The sequence below is a fragment of the Panthera leo genome, chromosome E3, assembly GCF_018350215.1.
Source record: "Panthera leo isolate Ple1 chromosome E3, P.leo_Ple1_pat1.1, whole genome shotgun sequence".
Taxonomy (NCBI): domain Eukaryota; kingdom Metazoa; phylum Chordata; class Mammalia; order Carnivora; family Felidae; genus Panthera; species Panthera leo.
In genome coordinates, this window is record NC_056694.1 from 8222078 (window position 1) to 8243841 (window position 21764).

General features: G+C 57.2%; 1 long non-coding RNA gene across 1 annotated transcript; it reads right to left on the reverse strand.

Moving 5' to 3' along the window:
- Window positions 1–4741: 4741 nt before the first annotated feature.
- On the reverse strand, window positions 4742–7990 carry LOC122210236. The gene is made up of 3 exons (XR_006197978.1): window positions 7908–7990; window positions 5836–5963; window positions 4742–5131 (listed from the first exon to the last, which is right to left on the reverse strand). It is a non-coding gene; the product is annotated as an uncharacterized LOC122210236 (long non-coding RNA).
- Between the last annotated feature and the right edge of the window lie 13774 nt (window positions 7991–21764).

The window sequence follows — 21764 nt, forward strand, 5'->3', positions numbered from 1 at the left end:
TGCTTCGAAGAAGAACCATGATAACAGAAAAATAACACAACACCCGTGAGCGCTTAAGGAATGCTGGGTGTCCACATGCAGCGTCTTGGATGCTTGTTGACTCTCCGGGGTCACCATCACTGTCACTTCCATTTTCTGGGTGAGGAAACCGGGCTCAGAGAGGTTAAGCCACTGGCCCAGGGACACCCAGCCGTCATGTGACAGAGTCAGTATTTTCACACCCCCTCTGCTCCTTAGCAGGACTCTTGGGTTCTACCACTCGGCTCAGCGCCTGGCACAGGGGGGTTCAGGCAGGGGCCCGGGAGATGGGTTCGGCTCTGCACACGGCCTCCAGTGCAGGGCCCAGCTCAGAGCGCCCGCCCGCCCGTGTCCGCTTCTTGAACCTGCGCACGCACGAGTGAGACCGGCCCCCACCCCCCGGCCTCCCTGGGTGACGGGGAGCAGCCTTGAACTCCACTCTCGATCAGCCTCCCTCAATGCAGATGGACTGCTGTTGGTGTTCTTGGGACATAATTTTCAGCGAGACAGGACCATTGGGAAAGTCATAAATACACATTCAGATGCACGCGATGGATAATAAACTCGGCTCCAATGACTCACTTGAGTTGCCATAAATCTTGGCTGCGTTTTCTTCCCGGGGGCCTGTAAATCAGGCCCATCTCCTTCTTCTCCTCTGTCTTCCCGGCCGCCCCTACCTGCCATCGGTTATGCGGCGGGTGGAGCATCTGACAGCCGGCCCCCCACGCTGCCCTTAAACCCCCCGTGCACAACGTGCCACCATCCCGGGCATCTCCCATTCGAGGTCTCCTTTGTGCTTTGCTGAACAGCAGCCACACCACGAATGATGGTTCACACCAGCCTGATGGGGTTCAACGACACGCAGTTCTTAAAAGCAGGCCGTGGCCGGTCCTCGCCTCTCCCCTCCCCTGGGCCTGGGCCTCTGCGGGCTGTTGCCAACACGCCAACGAAGCAAGGGGCAGGGAAAACCTGGCGGGGTCTAGAGTTCCGGACACAGTGGGCCGAAGCGGCTCTGTAACTGGGGACTGCAGCCCCGTCCCTTCTCTGGGCCTCAGTGCGCTCGCCTGCAGGATGGAGACAGTCATCCCTACTTCCCACGATGGTTTTACCCAGGATCGTAATCCTCGGGTAACCCGCGTCAGAGAAAGCCTCAAACCTCAGTGGCTGAACCCCAACACAAGGGTTTAATTTCTGTCCCTGCAAAGTCCCACCTGGAGGCCTTCTTCCACCTCAGGGCTTCATTATGTGGAACGTGTGTCCCTCGAAGACCGCGGCCGGAGAAGGGAGAGACGGGAGGGAGCACGTCGCCTCGGAGCTGCCCCCAGCCCGGAAGTGAGGGGGGTCCCCTCGCTCGCATCCGTGATACAACACATGGTCTCTGAGGGCCAAACTCTCTCTCCTCTTCTCCCCATCACCTAGCCCTCCCTTGGGCTGGCTAACAGCACCTATGGCCTTTCTCCCAGCCCCTGGCTCCTCCCGGCCTCTGTTGTGACTTAGTCAAGAGGACTCGAGGAAGGCTCCCTGTCTGCAGCTGGGCCCCGCTTGCAGGAAGACTTCCGGGATTTCCTGGGCTCCTGTGAGCGTGGGGAGAGAGGAGGCTGTGGCGTCCTCAGCACTGTGGCTGGATAGGGAGGAAGCAGTCTGGCCTAGGAGGGTCTCCCTTGTCTCTGGGGCCTGACGCCTGCCGAACAGCCCCCCGCCCCAGCTGGCCACGTGGATTCACGACTAGAGCCCCTGATGCGTGGCCTGCCCTCCTTGTCAAACATAGAAGCAGTGGGCCATGGTAAGGCGGGGAAGCAGGATATCCCAGAGGGCAGGGCCCGGTGTGGCTGGAGGAAACAGACTGATAGAATACCCTGCTACCAGGGCAAAGGGTTGGAGACCCCCCAGGACCCCCTTGCCCACGGCTGGAGACCGCTGCATTATAGTGAGTGTGTCTAAACTGTAGGGGCAGATGCCCTGAGTTCTAGTCTCGGCCTGGGTGCTAATTTAGCCTGTGGCCTTGAGCCAACCCTTTCATGCCTGGGCCTCAACTTGCACATCTGTAAAATGGGGCTGGTTTTCATCCCGCCCACCTTACGAGGTTAGCTACAAAGCACCCAAGCAGGGGTTCTGGGTGGGGGTGGGAAGGTGAGGTGTGAGAGGCCAGAGGGAACCCTCTGATGGGATCTAAACTCCTGCTTGTGAGCAGCTCTGGGCTGGGACGGCAAGTCCAACTTCTCTGGAATCCAGGCGGGGCCCAGAGGTCAGCTCTGGATGACCTAGGAGCTACTGTTTCTCTCTCCTTCCTGCCACCCCAAGGGAAATCTGCTGCTTGTCCCTGGTGGAACTCTATTTTTCCATCTCCCATTCTCCAAAGCACCCCATAAAATACCAGAAATAAACATCGTGCATGGCTTTCATTTGAAGAGGGTTTGTCTTTCCCCTTTTATTACTTCTTACCACGATATACCAGCCTTTCATCTCTGTGCACTCGGGTCAGTGACCCTGGGAGGCAGGCCAAAGGCAGTGCGTCCCAGTCTCTTTGGTCAAATGAGGACTCGCTTCTAGGAATGCTGGGGTGACCACGAAGGGCTGCCTGGATGAGGCAACAAATGCAGGGCAGAGGAAGGAGCACTGGGTCTGGTTTTGAAGGATGAGTAGAAGTTCGTGGGGGTGGGGAGAAGTGGGGTGGGAGAGCATTGTCAGCAGAGGGAGCAGTGTGTGCAAAGGGATAGGGAAAGAAACAGACCGGAATATTTCAGGAGCAAGTGGAAGTTCAGCAGGGCTGGACTGCAAGGTGCCTGAGGGATGAGAGGGGGTCCAAAGAGGGCAGGAGGGCTGAGAGTAGAGGCCTTGAACGCCAGGCTAAGGAGCCCAGACTTTATCCTGAGGGCCTTGGGGAGCCAAGGAGGCGGGTGCGTGAGGTGGGGACGACCAGGGACACCTATCCCCCAGGACCCGTCTTTGTGACAGCGCTGCTTCTTGCCATGTTGAGGGGAGGCTGGGGGTGGCAGGGTGACCCTGCTTCTGCCCAAATGCAAAGGACGTCTTGAAAGAATCTAAAAGGAGCCTCCGTATAAAATGACTCTTTGAAAAAGTCAACATTTCCGTGATTTTGTAGAAATTAATCAGGAACACATGTGTTCTATTTTTCATAAATTGCAAAAGATCAAAAGGGAAGGAAAAATCTCTCAGGGTAAAAGACAATGCGAGTTCCATCACCAGCCCAAACGCCCCACACACCCCCCGCCCCCTCCCCCGCCTTCCATCCGGGGCTTCCTTCCACCCAGCACCCGCTGTGCCCTCTGCCACCCCCCTCAGGCGAATGTGAGCCCCAGGCTGGGCATGGGCCACGGGGGAGGCTCAGATGCGGCCCATACCCAGGGTGCTCAGAGGCCGGAGGGAGCACCAGCGGTGAGGGGCAATGGCAGTCGCTGTGACCGGTGCCGGGAGGAAAAGCTCAGGGCTGGGGAAAGCTGCAGAAGCCTCGAGCCCAGCCAAGCGAGGGAACAGGACAAGGGACAGTTGGAGAAGAAATGAGATGTGAGCTGGGAACAGAGCAGGATTGCCTTGACGGTGCTCCTCAAGAATCTGGATTTCCCTGTGCGCTTTCCTTCCAGAGCTTTCCGAGGACCCGGGTTTGGGGACAGAAGCTCCCATCGGCCTCCCTCTTACTGTGAGGCTCTGCCCCAGCCTCGAACCTCAACCAGCCACCTGCAAAGGGGGGGAGGGGGGCTATGAGGGGCCATGGACAGGCGGGCGCCTGCTTCGGCCTCTCTCTCACCACGGCCCCATCTTTGCCGGCCTCGCCTGGCTGTGTCCTCTGTGTGGGCTGCAGCGGGGGCAGTAGAGGCGAGAGGGCAGTCCCTGGGGCCCCCACCCTGCATGCCCAGCATGCCCAAGGAAGAGGGGCCCAGGCCTCCCGGGGTCCTGACACTCCTGCGCCCATCTGGGGGGAGCGAGGCCGGGAGGCCTGATGGAGACGCGGAGACTCGAAGGCCTCTTGTGCTTCAGCCTCAGTGCGCCAGATCAAGGCTCCCTCCCTCCTTCCCAACCCCCACCCGGGGCACCCCCACCTTGGTCTGAGCAGCGCCCAGCCCGCCACCCCGCCCGCCCCCGCGGTGGGCGCCGTGCCAGCCCTGCGGGCGGGTGGTGAAATAATCCGGCTAGACGGGCTGCCATCTTGGCACGTCCTGAGGTGCCTGGGGCCGCGGGGAGCTTCAAAAGGAAAATTAATGTCTCTTACCAGCAATTAGAGGAAATTATTTAGATAGAAATCTTGTTTTATATCTCCCCATTCTTGTTTTTCAATCCCCAGCCTTTGATTTCTTTCTTCTTCGGGGATTCTCGGAAAGACACGGAAAGCCTGGGCCGCGCACCGAGGCCTAATGAGCGCCGGGCGCACCTGGCGTCGCGGCCTCACCCGTGGAGGCGGCTTCTGAGGTGCGGTGCTTCCTGAACCCAGCCCTGGGGTCTTCCAGTGCGGCTGGCGGCACCCTTGGCAGCGAGGGCCACACTCCTGGGGTGGGCAGTCGTGGGTGGGCCTCTGTTCCAGCTGCCTCTGCCGCTGCCCTCAGGGGGCGTCTGGGGGTGGCCTGGTGCCGGAGGCAGGCCTGAGGGGCAAGGGTCTGCGAAGCAGCCCGGGGGAGGGGCCAACACCCGTCTTCCGTCAGCAGGGAGACCCCCCCCCCCTCACCTCCACCCTTCAGCATCTCCCCGCTGCCTCAGATGAGGTCCCAACTCCACAGCTGGGTGTTCAGAGCCCTGCAGATCCAGCCCTGCCAGCTGCCCTGGCAGTACCCCTGCCCCCTCCACCCCTCATCCCTGTCTTCGGCTGTCCAGAATGCCCGGCTTGTCCCAGACCGGAGCCGAGCTGCTGTGAGCCTGGGCCTGAAATCGACGGCCTTATCTTTCTCTACCTGGGCGACCCCGGCTCCTCCTTCCAGGTTGGGGCCTACCTCAGCCTCCTCAGAAACTCTGAGTCACCTCCCAGAAGAGTTGGTGTCCCCTGCATTTATAGCCCAGGCCTCTGCCCTGATCCTGTCACTATTTGTGGGCCTGGGAGCTCCTCAAAGCCAGGGAGCAGGTGTGCTGCATTTCAGGGTCCCCAGTACTGGGTGGCCCCAAGGGGCTTCAGCAACAGAGTTATGAGGATAAAGCAAAATAAAGAAGTTGAGATGCTTTGCAATCCTATTAAAGCCATTCACCATCCCTCCTTCCCTCCACCCAGCCGTCTGTCCGCCAACCCACCCATTATCAACTCATCCATCCATCCAAACATTCAATCCATCCACCACTCATTTGTCCACCCACACACCCATCCATCCTTTCACCCATCCCTTCATCCACCCATTCGTGCCTCCATCATCCATCCCTCCATCCATTCATCCCTCCATCACCCATCCACCCATCCCTCCATCCCTCCATCCACCCATCCATCCGTTCATCCCTCCATCATCCATCATCCACCCATCCATTCATTCCTCCATCATCCATCCATTCATCCCTCTATTCATCCATCCATTCATCCCTCCATCATCCACCCATCCATCCCTCCATCCATTCATCCCTCCATCACCCATCCACCCATCCCTCCATCCACCCATCCATCCATTCATCCCTCCCTCCATCCATCCATTCATCCCTCCATCATCCATCCATTCATCCCTCTATTCATCCATCCATTCATCCCTCCATCATCCACCCATCCATCCATCCATCCCTCCATCATCCACCCATCCATCCATCCATCCATCCCTCCATCATCCATCCATCCATCCATCCATCCATCCAACCACCCATGCTTTTGTCCCTGTTCATTTAACAACCACTCACCGAGGCCTCCTGTGTGCCAAGCCTGTGTTAGGATCTGAGGGACCGAAGGGGGTCAGAAGCAGGACCTGCCTCCAGGACCCCCTCCCAGGTAGAAGCTGTCAGCAGCAGCAGAGAGGCACAGGCAGGAGCTGAGGGAGCGAAAAAGAGCATAAGACCCGGGATGGCAACCCTCGAGCACTAATGCTTCTTACCACTGCTGATGCGCCCTCTGCCCTCAAGCTCAGCTTGCTTTGGGAACCCCAGGAGACCAGGAATGTTCCCACCAGGAGTCCGCCTGAGGGCACGGATATGGAGGTAGAGGTGAGGAGGCAGGAAACCCAGGCACAGAGAGGCTAAGTCATGACTCGGTGGCTAGGAAGCTGCTGAGCTAGGATGTGGGCCCAGAGGCACATTCCTAACCTCTGCCTTGTACCGATCTGTCAACAGCCTGTACTTAGGGCCCTCAAGTCAAATGCCCAGAAAAGTGCCATTCAGTGGCTGTTTGGCACCTGCTTACACACCTCCCCTGACAAGAAGCTTACTCCGCTCCCAGGCAGCAAGGCTCCTCCACGAATAGCTCTGACTGTGAACTGCTCTTTGGTGGATGGAGGTCCCCGTTGGTCCCGGTTCTGCCCCTGGACCGTGTATATTCCTGCTGCCCCAGAATGTCTCTGCAGAAACCTGAAGATAGCAGTGGTATCGCCGAGCCCTCTCTTTCCCTCTACGCTCCCCCATCCAACTCCCCTCCCAGCTGTCAGTCTGGCACAGAAGGCCAAGTGCATCATGGAGGCCACAGGAGAGGGGAGGCAGCCCCAGAGAGCAGAGGGAGGAAAGTACGTTGTGGCATAAATTTGGATCTTAACCTCGTTCTTGGCTTTGTTCTATTCCTTCCAAACTTTCACGTGTATCAGCCTCCAAATCCTTATATAATCACTCCATCTTTGTTGCTGTAAAATGCCTTGATTTTGTTTTGGGGAGAAGGTAGAGATACATAAATAAAGCAACAAGGCAACCCCGCGGAGTTTCAGGGGATGTCCGCGTCTGGGTCTTTTCTCCCTCACGGTCACCGGCATACCCACGGCGCGCCCACCTGCCCTAGCCCGCTCCACGGAGTAGGAGGAAATGGCATCTGTCAAAATTGGGGCTTTCCCCCACATTTTCCAGCACGACACAGAACCTGCCCCTCCTCTCTCTTCCCAGGGACCCCAAGATGCGTTCATTGACTCACCCACCCAGTGTCTGTTGGGTGCTGCTGGGGGGCACTGGGCTGAGACGATGGGGCAGGCTGCTGTCCTGTACCAGCTCAGGGGCTGGGGGAGGCTGCTCGGGGCTGTGTGCCTGCCCCCCCCCACCCCCCCAGTATCTCACCGAACCCTCACAACCCCGGGGCCCATTTCATGGATGTGAAAACTGCCGGGCCTCAAACACCAAGGGAGAAGTTCCTGTCTGTCCAGCACCAGCCGATCCAAAATAATAGCGGTGCTGATTTATTGTTTTTCTCGTTTGACCTTTGCCGCAGCTCTGAGAGGAAGTCATTGTTCCCTCTATTTGCCAGCGAGGAAACGGAAGCTCAGAGAAGTTGACCCATCCACCTTGCAAGTCGGAGTAAAAATGCAGAATTCTCTGCCCTGAGTCCGGGGCGGGAGGCAAAGTGAGCCCTTCTTGCGGGGGTGGGGGGCAGGGGGAGCTTCAGTTCTTGTCTCTGTTCCACTCATGACAACAGGGGTGACCCTGGACGAGTCACTTCCCCTCATCTATGCCATTCTGCCCCTCTCTAATTGCCTAGACCCTGGAGTCTCTACCACCTGGACCTTGTCCTGCGGTGTCCCAGGGACTCCAGCCCATCCCAGGTGGACTCTATTTTCTTCCCTGTGATTTCAGACTGACAACAGTGTCTACTTTACGTATCAGGAAATTAATGAGATACAATATCATGGTTCTAACAAACCCATTGTAGATGCCCAATAAATGTCAGCCACTACGTGGCTAGGAACGTGTCCCCGTGGACCGCTGGCTGTGGTGTTCACGCGTGTGGCCCCTGAACGTCCGAGCATCCGACAATCACTTGAAATCCGTAGCATTCATCCACCTACCTGTTGACCTTGGCAGCTGGTCTGGTGGATTAAAGATGGCCACAGATTTTTTGTCACTTCCTTCAAGAGATCGATTTCTCCTCCCTTAGAGTCTAGGCTGGCCTTGTGACGGCATAACCCACAGAACGCCACGGAATGGACACCGTGCTGGCCCCAGTCCCAGCCTTTAAGAAGACAGGTAGCTTTGGGGTGCCTGGGTGGCTCAGTCAGTGAAGCATCCGATTCTTGTGTTCGGCTCAGGTCACGATCTCATGGTTCGAGTTCGAGCCCCGCATCAGGCTCTGTGCTGGCAGTACGGAGCCTGCTTGGGATTCTCTCTCTCTCAAAATAAATAAAAATAAACTTAAAAATAAAAGACCAGTGGCTTCTGATTTCTCCTTCTTAGACACTCCCTCTTAAAATCTAGCCATCTGCCTCCAAAAACATGTGCAGAAGCCACATGCGGGCAGCCTGTGTGACACCCCCTGCTGAGATCCCAGCCGACAAGCAGCATCAGTCGCTAGTCAGGGGAATGAGCCATCTGGGATGTTCCAGCCCTATCGGGCCCCACATGGCTGCAGCCCCCAGCAAACACCGAACACACTGCATGAAGCAGGAGAACTTCCCAGCTGAGCACAGTCAACTCACAGAATCACAACATTTAGTGAGATTGGTATTGCTTTATACCACCTCATATGGGGGAGGTTTGGGCAACCAAAACTTCCAGTGTACCTATTTACAAGACATAAAACCTTGGTTTGTGAGCATAATTCGTTTCAGAAACATGCTTGTAATCCAAAGCACCAGTATAACAAAGTGAATTTTAGGGGCGCCTGGGTGGCTCAGTGGGTTGAGCATCGGACTTCGGCTCAGGTCGTGATCTCACATCTGGTGGGGTCGATCCCCACGTCTGGCTCTGTGCTGACAGCTCAGAGCCTGGAGCCTGCTTCCAATTCTGTGTCTCCCTTGCTCTCTGCCCCTCCCCCACTCATGCTCTGCCTCTGTCTTTCAAAACTAACTAAACATTAAAAAATTTATTAAAAAAATAATACTAAAATAAAAAATTAAAAAATTAAAAAACCTCTCTATATTGAACAGGAGTCCGAAAACCATGGCAAACAGCCAGCTGCCTGTTGGTACCTGTACGGCCTAGAAGATAAAAATCGTTTGGTGACTGACGAGTGAAGGTTATATAAAATTCAAAATTCAGTCTCTGTCAGCAAAAGGCACGCACATCTGTCTACACCCCGTCCACCCCCGTCCACACTGCTTTCGTATAAGGGCAGAGCTGTGTGGTCACGGGCAGAGGCCTGACGATGGCAGAAGCTGGAAGATTTAGTACCTGGCCCGTTACAGGAAGTTTACCGATCCCTGCTACAGAACATGAAATATGTGTCACCATTCTGAACCTAAAACATCGCATAAAAGGATTCGTGTGTGTTTCTGGGCATTTTATTCACTTAGTCTGCTGCGTAAAAAGCAGCACAGCAAGAACTCGCTGTGGACTTTTTTTTGCTTATTTATTCTTTTGTTTGTATCTTTCAAAGTTTGCAAGTTTTGGGGCGCCTGGGGGGCTCAGCCGGTTAAGCGGCTGACTCCTGATTTCGGCTCAGGTCGTGAGCTCACGGTTCGCTGGGTTTAGGCCCCCATCTGGCTTTGCGCTGACAGTACTCGAAGCCTACTTAGAATTCTCTCTCTCCTCTCTCTCTCTGCCCCTCCCCCTGCTCACACGTGCGCTTTCTTTCTCTCTCTCTCCCTCAAAATAAATGAAAAAAAGTTTGCAGCTAGAAAAAAAAAAAAGTTTGCAAGTTTTAAGAAGTTTAGAAATGGGCAAACCGGGCAAAAAATGTAACCAATTATGGGAGGAATGCGAAGACAGCAGCTCGGGAGAGATCGAATGGAAACTTCTTGATGATGAAGGAAGAGAACAAAGATGGGCTGCACCTTGCAGCCTGCCTCACCACCCCTTCATTGCTGCCGCCCTGCCCTGGGGGGTTCCAACAACTGTGTCCCTCTTTGTCCCCAGCCAGCTTCCCGCTTGTGCCTTGGTGTCTACCGGTGGCCTCGTAGGCCTTTGAGCGGGCCAGCCCCCACCCTCCGATCCCCGCACCCCCGACGCCCCTTCCTGCACACGATCCTCGCCCATCCCCTTGCTCTCACGTCTGGTTTTTTTCCGCCAGAAGTCTAGACGGAGCTTGGAGCTCCCACTCCGTGAGGTCTTCCCTACCCTCAAGCCCCTGTTCATTCCCTTCTGCTCCCAAGGCCCCGTGGAAGTCCCTCTAAGAGCCCACCTGCATGTAGGGTCCCTGAGACACGCCTGCTTATCCCTCCCCCTGGGCCGGAAGCACCTGGAAGGCAGCGATGGGGCCGCAGGGGAGGCATCAGAGCCCAGCTGCTGACCGAAGGAGCCCCGAAGCCCTTGCTGAGGGTTTGGGTACCCAGAGACCCAAGGATGCAGAGCACATCTCTGTGATAAGGCACCCCCTTAGACCCCCGGGGACCGGGGATGAAGAGAGATCGGGGCTCCCCGCCCGGTGGGCACGTTCAGGGCCAAGCCTGAGCCGCCCCCACCCTCGCCTGGCCTCTGGCAGGGCCTCTGGCCGGCAGGTGTGGCTGCCAGAACCGGCTCCCGTTAACAAGCCGCGTGCTGACAACCGGGTCCCGGAGAACAAGAAACCCTTTCAGGGTACAGGGCCGGGCGGGCCCCACTTTCAGGTGCATGATCTCACCTCGCGGAAACCCAGTGGGGCTGCCAGAGCGCCTCATAAAGCCTTTGATGGCCTGGCGTGGAGGACACAAATCACAGGTCCCCAGGCCTCCCAGGCCTGGCCCATACCCCACTCCGTGGACAAACGGCCGAGTCCTAAAGGGGGCACAGATGGGTGGGACCGCAGGCCCAGCGGGAGCCCAGACCCCACCGCCTTGAGCACCTGGCGGGCAGGGCAGCCCAGCCCCCTCAGGTCCTGCTCCCTGGGACCCAGCAGCCCGTTTGCTCTGGTCAGGCAGCTCAGGCAAGGCCACACAGGCCACCCCAGACTCGTGGCCTTGGCCCACTGGGTGCAGCTGGGGTCCGGAGCGAAAGGGATCCGGGCTTTGTCCCCTGATGGCCGCCTGGTCCCTGTGGGGAGAGGCACCAAGGGGAGCAGTGGCTCCATCGTGGATGGAACCTGCCAGAACTCCTTAGCCTGCAGCTCATGGGAGGCCCTACTTTCTGTGAGCTCACAGGACACGGGCTGGGAGCCAAAACCGACCCAGCAGAAATGGAGCTCAGATGGCCAAAGCAGCAATGCCCCCTGCCCTCACGGCATGCCGTGTTGACTCTACTTGGGAAGATGGGGCGCATCTCTGGCTTCTCCGGGCACTCCAGGGACAGGAGTCCAGGACTGGGCACACACACCCCTCACTGTGCCCGGCCTCGTGACCTGTCACCACTCTGTGTACAACAGCGGGGGCCTCCCAGTCATTCCCCACAGGGAAGGCTATGCTGCAGGGCCCGTGTGGGTCCCCAGGCCCTTGAAGATGGCTCTTCCATGCCCTTTGGGTAACCACCCAGCTCTGACTGGAGACCCTGCTGTCTGACCCTCCAGGACCTCTCCCAGCCCCCAGCCCTGCCTCCTGACCACCTGCACAGCTTGGCCTCTGCTGCCTCCCAAGCTCCTCCCAAGCTTCTCCCTCCTCCCCCAGCAGCGAGAGCTGCTCCTGGGGGGTCCTCCGGGCCCCCCAGGACTGCACAGCCCATGCCACAGACTTTTCTAGATGCGACCAGCCCCGGCCGCAACCCCAACCTTGAGCACTCTTTGGGGGCCCGTGTCCTCCACACCCAGTCCCCGGGGAGCAGACCCGAGTCAGGGGCTGGACCCCCAGGCAGGCAGTAGGGGGAGCCCCGCACCCAGAGTCCTCAGTCCTGGATTCTGGGATCCACTCTGCCCCTTCCTTCCTACGTGTCCAAAGGCAAGCCGCTGTCCTTCTCTGGGCTTTGGATTCCTCATCTGTAAAATGGGCTTCTGCCTCCTCCCAGGTGGTGACGGGCCTGGACCTCAGAGCGGAGGTCCTAGTGCTGCGGACCGTCCAAGGCTACACGGCAGGTGGCCCAGGCCCCTCAGCTCTTGGGGATGGGGAGTGCACCCCATCGCTGGCAGGTTTGTGTACAGACAGCCCCCGACGAGGAGTGCCCCCGTGGCTGGTGGTCCGGTAAGGGTCCTCAGCCCCCAGCCGGGGCTACTCCGGGCCCAGCTGGATCTGTGGTCCCATCCCAAAGTCTCCCAGGCTGGACGTCGGGTTTCTGGAGTGCCTGCTTCCCTTTCCATTTTAGTCGGATGTGCTCAAGCCGGCCCGGGCCTCCAGCTTTTTACAACAGGCTCCTGTCTGCAGACAAAAACTTCACGAAGCTTGGGGGCGGGGAAGGAAGGAGAACCGGTAATTACAGAGCTGATGAGGGCATTTCTGGGACGGGCACTGCACTGAGCGGGAGGCCCGCATGGAAAAAGGGCAGGCTGGATCCGGATGATTGTCCTCGGAACCTGAGCCTGGTGGCCCCCTCCTCCGCCCTTCCATCCCCCACCATGGCAGCTGGGCAGCTGGCTGCTCTCACTGGAGGGTGAGAGCGCACAGACAAGGCCCTCCCCGGTGGAGGTGTTTGGAGGCCAAGAACCGTGTCCCTGGCTAATCCAACACTCTGACGGGGCACCGTGAGGGAGGCGAGAGCCGGAAGCGGCTGGAGGGACAAAGGAACCCCATTTGCAGACCAGGAAACCAGGGATCACAGAGCAGATCACACGACAGGCAGCGGTAGGCGTTTCCTCTCACCCCTGCCGTTGTCCTGGGAGGCCCCCCCCAAGCGGGGTCCCAAGCGGGTAGAAGGGTCAGGGTGAGGCCTCTCCACAGCCGCTCCTCCCTCTACCTGAGTCCCGGGGCTCAGGCAGCCTCAGTTTACTTTCCTGGACTCGGGACCCAGGACAAAGGTCGCTTCCCCCTGAACACCGAGCCCCTTCCCAGTCGCAGAACTTTCTGGTGCTGCAGAGACACAGGGCAGCGGCAGCGGCAGCAGCTGGAGTGCCAGCCATCTCCGGGCACACAGGAACCTTCAGGGGCCACCCGCCTGGAGCAAGGACATCACTGGTACGGGAGAGCAACGAAGAGCTCGCTGTTGCGGGCGCTGGGTATCCCTTCCCAGCTTCATCTCTGACCCTGCTCCAAGCCGTGGAAGAGGACACGGAGGCACCCAGCTTTGGGTAGACAAGTTACGCTTTTAACCTTGCGCCCCAGGTTGCCTGAAGATGCCGGGGCCTTGAGGAAGCTAGAACTGGGCACGGCTGCTCAGCCGTCAGTAGATGGCGCTGTGGGGCCACAAGGGCCACCTTCGCGCCAAGAGCGTGTGCTGGCCCATCAGGTCTTGCACAGGCTGGGGTCCTCCCACCCCCGGGACCATACCCGACTCAAGGTGCTGCCCTGGGAGGGAGGTACCACTCACGCTGTTTCTCCGATGAGGCAAACGAGCACCCAGAGAGATTAAGCCACTGGCCCAAGGGTTTAGCCTTAAGTGTTGGGGTTCCTCCACCCCAGAGGCACCCACTGAGATCCCCAGCCCTGCCTTCATGACACCCACCCCACCCTCATGGGCCCCAAGAGGCCACGGTTACTCTCTGGAGCTTGATGGGAACCAGGCATCCCCCTTCGGCCCCCACTATGGCTGGACATTTCAACAAAGCTGAAGCCGCCAGCTTTGAAGTCAGAGCTAAGCCCCAGATTAGGGTGGCTCCAGGCTGGCCTGTCCCTCCCAGCCCCGTCGCCGGGCCCACGCCCACGCCCACGGCCGCCCCCCCCCCCCGCACCCCCCTCCCAGTCCAGCGTCCTCTTGGCACAGAAAGATCTGGGGCCCAGCGAGGGAAGGAGCTAAGGAGCTCCCTGCTAAGGAGCCCCACGTCCCCCTGAGACCTGCGACAGGCCTGAAATCCCACCTCACAGCCCCCTATCAGCGCCCCCAAGGGATGTCACGCTAACGTGTTGTCCCCCTTCCTGGCCCCACTGACACAATGCAACAGCACCTATCACCTCAATAAAGCGTCTTGGACGGGAATGTGATCCTGAATACGTGCAGGGGTGTGGGGCAAATGGAAGGGGGATGAGTGTGCAAGGTGTGGAGCCGGGTCTCAGCTTCCTCTTCCGCTCACGGAGCACTTTGCACCTCAGTGACCCTGGAGGGTCCTTCCAGCTCAGCCTGCCGTGGGCTCTGCCGCTCTGGTTGGGCCACGACCACACTCCAGGCCAGGCTACAGGTGTGGGAGGGGAGGGACACCCACACGGCATACCAGGCCGCAGGCTAGGCGCTTTAGGGACCCTTATCTTTCTGTCCTGAGGGGTGACTGGGTCTCCGTAAGCCGGCCAGTCCCATCCCTGCCGTGTGGCCCGCGATGGTCCCAAGTGAACGAAGAATGAAGCCTTGGCGTCCCATTCCCTCCACCCTCACCAAGCAGGCACCAGGCAAGACCACAAGCCGTGAGCGCCACAGGCTGGGAGAGGCTGGGGCGGGGGCGGGGGGCAGGCGGAGTGAGGGAACTGGGTGCCACTCTGGGCGGCCTTTAGGAGAGCGACGGATGCAAAGTGCCCCAGGAGGCCGCATCAGTGGGACTGAGCTGGCGCCTGAATCACCCAGGGGGTTTGGCTTCAAGACAATGAACTCTGAGCTCATGTGCGTGCCTGGCAATACGCTCTCATGTGGCTGAGAGCCTGTCCGTCTGTCTGTCTGTCAGCAAGCAGCCACACTCCCTCGGCCCCACCCTACTGGTTTGGGGTCTCAGATGGAGCCTCTTTGTTCAAGGGGATTTGGAGTCAAGACTGAAAGCTAATGCTTTCAGCCTAGGGGTTCTAGAACTCGTGTTCCAGAGAGTTCCGGAACATTCGCTTTGAGAATAGTCTCTCCACAGTCTCTTGAATTCACCTCTTACCAAACCTCAGCGATTCCCACACCACGTTTATGATTTTTGCCCTTCGACACGGTCTACACTGTGTTCTGTACAACTACCCATGTACATACATTTCTTTTGAACAAAGCTTTTCTAAAACAAAACAAAGCAAAACAAAACAAAACAAAACCCCCGCTACCAAAAGTGAGAAGCGCCCTAAGCAGGAGATGACCATAAAAATACAGAGGGTGAACAGAACCACGTTGTTCAATTCTAGCTTGGCGGCTGCGGCTGAAGGAACACTCTTGGCCTGCAGTCCGCTCCCTGTCAGAGACCCGCCAATATCAACCCGAGCCTCTCTGCTTGATGCAGTCAGGCGTGGGCTTCTCTGGAGGAAGACTCCCGTTTTTCATCTCCCACCTGGAGGCCTGCCACCACCCTCTTTGCATTTCTCCTGCCCACTCTTCAGGTCATCGCCTCCTCCAGGAAGCCTTCCAGGCTGGATTGGGCCCCACTTCTGTGCTTTCGCGGTTCCACGGGCCTCTCCTGACTTTGCACTTGGCACCCTGGGTTATTAAGTTGCACTTGTGCCCATGTCGTTCCCACTAACATGGAAGTGTCCCTACTCCTAGGACACGACCTTACTGTGGCCTGCATGGTGGCGGGGGATGGGGGGCCGGTGCCTGCTACCTCCCCCCCTGCCCCTTGCCCATCCACCCCTAGACCACCTTGAGTCCTTGTATCATGACGTCGTTATTGGCCTTGGTGTCTGCCAGGCCCTGGGTGTGGGCTCAGTGGGGGCCGGGACGATAGCTGTCTGTCGACCACTGGATCCCTAAGCCCGGCCTGCATGAAGCCAGGAGCCCTCCTGTGAGGTTAGCACTGTCATGATCTTCATTTTCCAAATAGGGAAACTGAGTCACGGCGAGGCTAGTGACTTCCCAAGGGTCGCCCACCTGGTGAATCGGACACAGACTCAGGCGTCCAGGTTTTGGAGCCAGACAAGGTCATCTGCTACCTTCCGCCTTTGCGAGACTGTTCTTCACCTTGGTCAGCTGAGACCTGAAGGCCTTATGTGTGAGACACACAGACACAGACACTGAGGGGTCCCCAGAGGCCCAGACTAACCCTCAGCCAGACTGAAATCTTGGCCCAGACCAGGGCTCAGCTCACAGCGGGAACGGGGTAGAATTTCCCACCAAACAGACCCCGCGGCTACGGGGGTGTCCCCTCAGAACCTCACCGCCTGCCTTCGCCACCCCTGAGGCCTGAAATTCTACCAAGACGTTTCGTTGCTCCGAGGGCTGGTGTCCCCGGCCCAGGACGCAGTGGGCTCCCCCCATCCCCACCCCCACCACTTCCTGGCTGCGAAAAAGGTATAGAGTCACCCCCAGGGTTGCCACAGAGACAGCCAGCACCGGCAGAGCCCGGCAGGGTCCCTCAGCAGCCACCGGGCCCCCAGAGGGGCCCCGCCCTCCCGCGGTCAGCAGAGGCTCCCTGGGACGTTCCCGCCCAGCCGGCTCCAAGCCCCTGGGGTCCGTCCTGGGAAGACCTTCAAAGGACTTGGCCATTCTTGAGCGAGCGCCAGGAGGGAATCTGCTCTCCCAGTCAATTTAGCCAGCCGCACGGGTGGAAGGAATTTGCCGTTTCTCTTAACAGCGACCCCCTCGTGATTTATACGGGGGCCACTGTCCGAAGGCCCCGGCTGACGGATCGCAGTGGAAAATCAAATGCCAAGACCCAGGCGGCTCGTTGGGCTAATTACCCTCAATGAGACCCAGCTGGCCGAGGGAGCCGACGGGGCCAGGGCAGGGCCAGAGCCCTGCGCCCAGCTCCCTGGGGACACGAAGGCCTGCCACGGCTGTGCCTGGGCTTGCTGCCTGTCACCTACCAGGCTCGGGCTGGGGCCACCAAGAATTCCAGGAGATCCAGTCTGGCCAGCTCTCGACACAGGTCACCCTCGGTGCAGCCCAGCCAGGCAGGCCCAGGGATGACCACCGCCTCAGGGTTTGCTGTGGCCCAGGGGGCTGGAGAGCCCTGAGACCCTGAGCCATTGGGTCCCGTTCTGTTTGTGGGGAGACTGAGGCCCAGACAGATAGGGCACGCCCCGTGGAGCTCTGGGGATGGCTCTGCACGGGTTGCAGGCCGTGGCCACAGCCTGTGGCCCACAGTGTTTTCTCGGAGGCCCAGAGCCCGCGGCAGTGGCCACAGAAGCTACCTCCAGAGGCCTCATGCAGTTCAGGTCAGCTCTCTAGGCCTCCTGGAGTTGGTTAAATGTTTCCCAAGAGTCTACTGTGTGCCAGGCCCTGCGCAGAGTGCTAAGGGTACAGCGAGAGACAGAATCCAACCTGGTCCCGGGCTTGAAGCCCTAGGGGGAAGGAAAGCGCACTTCCATATCCCCAGCAAAAGTGCGTGGTGCCAGGGAAATACCCTGGAGGCGCTGTGACCCATTCCAGGCAGCAGAAACTGGGGACATGATGCGGAGCTGAGAACAGAAAGCTGAGCGGGGTAAGTGGGCAAAGGAGAGGGTGGTACCAGGCGGGAGAGTTTTCCAAGTAGAAGGAACAGCATATGCAAAGGCCCTGCGGCAGGAGGAAATGTAGGGCACCCAAGGAACCAAACGAAGTTGTGCAGCTGGAGCCCAGAGCCAAGAGGATTACTGTCCTCTGTGCAGGGGGAGGTTAGGGAGGCCACAAGGAGTTCTTGTACCTTTAAAGGACCATCCCAGATATGACTCAGGAGGCACGATGACTCCGTCCACATACATGTTCCTCCCAACGTCTCTCTGGCTTTCAGGAAGCTCAACCCCCAGCCCTGGAAGGGCAGCTCCGTAGGCCTCCCCGGCTTCCTGGAGCACAGGACGACCCCGTGGGGCCAACCCAAGTGTCCCTCGAGAACTGGAGGGAGAGTCAGACTGAAGGACTCTGGTTGTGGGCTCGGGTCAGGGGCAGCCAAGACCATCAATGAACCACAGTGGAAGGAGAGAGGCCATGAACAAGCCACGCTGCGGAGACATCAAGAAAGGCAGAGTCCAGCGCGTTGAAACCTTCAGCAGACTCCCAGCTGGCCCACCACGCGGCTCCTGCCTTCTTTTCTCAAGGCCGCTGGAGCCAGCTCACGCCCATGCCCGTGGCTCCAGAGACCTTCGAAGACAGAGGTGGTGTTATTGGTGTTACTGGTCATCTCTGGGCCCTCGAAGAGGGGCGTGTAAGTGGATGCACGTCGGAAGGACGGAGGAATGAACGAGCGAAGGAACAGCCTCCAGGCTCCTCTCCCGAGCTGCACGGGGCTCCTTTGCCATCCTGGCTGGCCGCCCCTCTGTCCTTACGGAGCCGGGCAGCCTGGAGCTGTCAGGCGGGCCAGCAGGTGCCCATGGCTCCTGTTCCTTCCAGCTTGGCTCTGGCCTGGTTCCTCAGGGCACAAACAGGTCTGACAAGTTCCTCAGCAGCTGAGTCCCTGATTTCCAGGAAAGCCAGACTCTTAGAGAGCAGAAGGAACGAGGCCTGGGTGGAGGGAGAGCTTTTTTGGAATATCGCTCCTCTTCTACCCTGCGCCTCGCCCCCCCCCACCCCCCGCCCGCCCCGTCCCACCAGGGCCCTGTTTGCAGAACTTGCCCTTGCGGCCCGAGCCGGGGAGCTCAAGGCTGACGGGCACCCCTCTCTCCCCACCTCCCCCAGGGGCATCGAGGAGCTTAAGAAGGTGAGGGACAAGGAAAGGGACCTCCTTGTTGTGACCCCAAACTCTGCTCCCACCCCCACACCCCGTGGCATTGGGTGGGAGTGTGGGGCAACTCTTACTGGTGCAGGCTGGGAGGCTGGCTCCCTGGGCTCCACCACTGACCTCGGACAAGCTCTGTGCCCCCCTTTCCTGCCCTGCACTCCCAGGGCTGAGCCGCCTAAGAACACGTGCAGACCTTAGCCTTGGGCCCGGCGCTTTGGATGCGACGTCGCTGCCGGTTCCCCACCTGATGTTCTACCTCAGGTCTCACCTCCCAGCCTGGTCTCTGCCCGGTCCTCCTCCTGCTCTGAGGGCTCAGGGTTACTCCGTGGCTTATTCTTGTCCCACTGCTGCCTGACCGTTCACAGGCTAGCCCAGGTCCTGGCTCTGCACCGCACACGGGCCACTGCCTCCCAGAGCCGTAGATGTAGCATCCAGCTGCCTCCAGAGCCTCGCCACTCACATTCAACGGCCCCAAACTGAGCTCAGCCTCTCTCCCCGGAGGCACTTTGCCCAGGGCATGAGGCCACTGGTCAGCAAAGCCTTGTCCCCATGGATCCCCCCCACCCCCGATGCCCATCATCTCCACCTATTTCCTAACCAAGCTGTCTTTTCTCTTTCCCTCCTTCCTTCTCTTTCTTTCTTTCTTTCTTTCTTTCTTTCTTTCTTTCTTTCTCCTTCCTTTTCCTTTTCTTGCTCCCTTCCTTCCTGTTGGGATATGACATAAATACAGTAAAGTGCCTTAACTGCATGAATCTTAATGATACCATTCAATTCAATCATCTTTCGTGTCTATACCTGAGTACCTGCCATCCGGATCAAGACACAGAGCATTTTCATCTCCCACAGGTTTCTCTCATGGCCCTTCCTCGCCCCAGAAATAACCATTATTCTGCCTTCTACCTCCGTAAATTAGTTTCACCTGATTTTGAACTCCACGGATGTGGAATCAAAAGGTATGTGCTCTTAGACATCCAGGTCAACGAGTTGGAGATTAGAGTCCACATATAAACATATACAACTCTGTGGTCAGTTCATCTTTGACAAAGACGCCAAAATCATTCAATGGAGGAACATAGTCTCGCCAACAAATGGTGCTGGAAGAACTGGATTTACACAGGCAAAGAATGAAGCTGGACCCCTACCTCACACCATATACAACAACAATAGTCAAACCTTCAAGATGTCTCAGTGTCCTAAATGTGAAAGCTGAAACTATCAAACTTTTAAAGGAAAGAATAGGCATAAAATAACACTGTCGAGAAAAGGAAAAGACAACACACAGGATTGGAGAAAATTTTTGCAAATCGTATATCTAAAGAGTCTATAGGGGGTGCCTGGGTGGCTCAGTCGGTTGAGCATCCTAATTCGGCTCAGTCATGATCTCATGGTTTGTCAGCTGTGCTGACAGCTCGGAGCCTGGAGCTTGCTCGGATTCTGTGTCTCCCTCTCTCTCTGCCCCTCCCCTGCTCACACCCTGTCTCTCTCTCTCTCAAAAAAATGAATAAACATTAAAAAAAAAGAAATTATAAAGAATAACAACAATGGGGCATCTGGTTGGCTCAGCTGGTAGACCATGCAACTCTTAATCTTGGGTTGGGAGTTCAAGCCCCACATGGGTATAGAGCTTACTTTAAAACAATAAAAATTAAAACCATTTTGAAAAACCCACAGAAAATAACAGTGCTGGTGAGGATGTGAAGAAAGTAGAACCCCGAAACGTTACCGGTGGGAATTTAAAATGGTGCAGTCACTTTGAAAAGGTGCTTAGCAGTTCCTGGAAAAGTTCCGCGTCCATGCGACCCATCGATCCTACTCTTAGGTGTTTGCCCAAGAGAATCAAAAACACGCTCACGCAAAAACTTCCCATGAATGTTCACAGCACTGTTATTCATAAGAGCCCCCAAAGTGGGAACATCCCTCATGCCCATCCGGAGATGAACGGAGGAACACAGTGTGGTCTAGCCATGCGACGGAATGTTATTCAGCTATAAAGAGGAATGAAATACCGCAACACAGCTGAGCCACAGAAACATTACGCTAAGAAGCCAGACACAAAAGGCCATATATCGTATGACTCCATTTACATGAAATGTCTAGAGTAGGCAAATCCATAAAGAAAATACATGGGTGGTTGCCAGCATAACTTGGCACAGAACGGATGGGGAATGATTGCCAACAACTTTCTCTCTGGGGGCAATGGTAATGTTCTAGATACAGACAGTGGTGATGGTTGCATGACCCTGGGAGTGTACTAACAGCCACTGAAGGATACACTTTAAAAACGGTGGATTTTATGGTACGTGAATTATATATCTCAATAAGAGGTTATTTTTAAATATATTCTCATTAAAATAAGTTAAAGAAGGAAGTATACTCTCTTGGTGTGTGTGTCTTGTTCTTTTTTAAAGACTTTAAATAATCTCTACACCCAACGTGGGGCTCGAACTCACAACCCCAAGAGCAAGAGTTGCACACTCCTCCGACTGAGCCAGCCAGGTGCCCCTTTTGTGTGTCTTCTTCCGCACAATGTCATAGATCAGAGTCACCTTGTTACGGCGCGTGTCAGCTTAGTCTTACAGCTGTGTGGTGTTCCAATGTGTGGACATCTTACCATTTATTTATTTTAAGGTTTATTTATTTTTGAAACAGAGAGAAAGAGAGCACAAGTCGGGGAGGGGCAGAGAGAGAGAGGGAGACACAGAATCTGAAGCAGGCTCCAGGCTCTGAACTGTCAGCACAGAGCCCAACGTGGGGCTCGAACCCACAAACCGAGCTCGTGACCCGAGCCGAAGTTGGACTCTTCACTGACTGAGCTGCCAGGTGCCCCGGATTTTTGAAAAGTATATTCGGGATACGAGATCTTTGTCAAAATCTATTCCCAGCACTGGGCTTTGCCTTTTCACACTCTTCAAGGTGTCTTTGCTGAGTGGAAGTTTTTAATTTTGAAGAAGTCCATTTGATGAGCTTTTATTTTATGGTTGGTGTTCAGTGCATCCTGCTCAAGGAGTCCTCGCCTACTCCTTACGTGTCCCTTGCATCCACCCCCTCGTCTCCACCTTCTTGGCCTCAGCCCATCTCCCAGCTGCCGGGTCCCCTCTGGGCTGCTCCGACCCCTCTCCCCGTGTCTCCACCCCGATTCTTGTCTTCCTCACTGCGTGGCCTTCTGGCTCAGGGACAGGGCTTGCTCCTCTGCTGTGTCCCCCGGACTGGCACGGGGTCTGGCCCGCCCTAGGTGCCCAACCAAAGCTCCATAAAT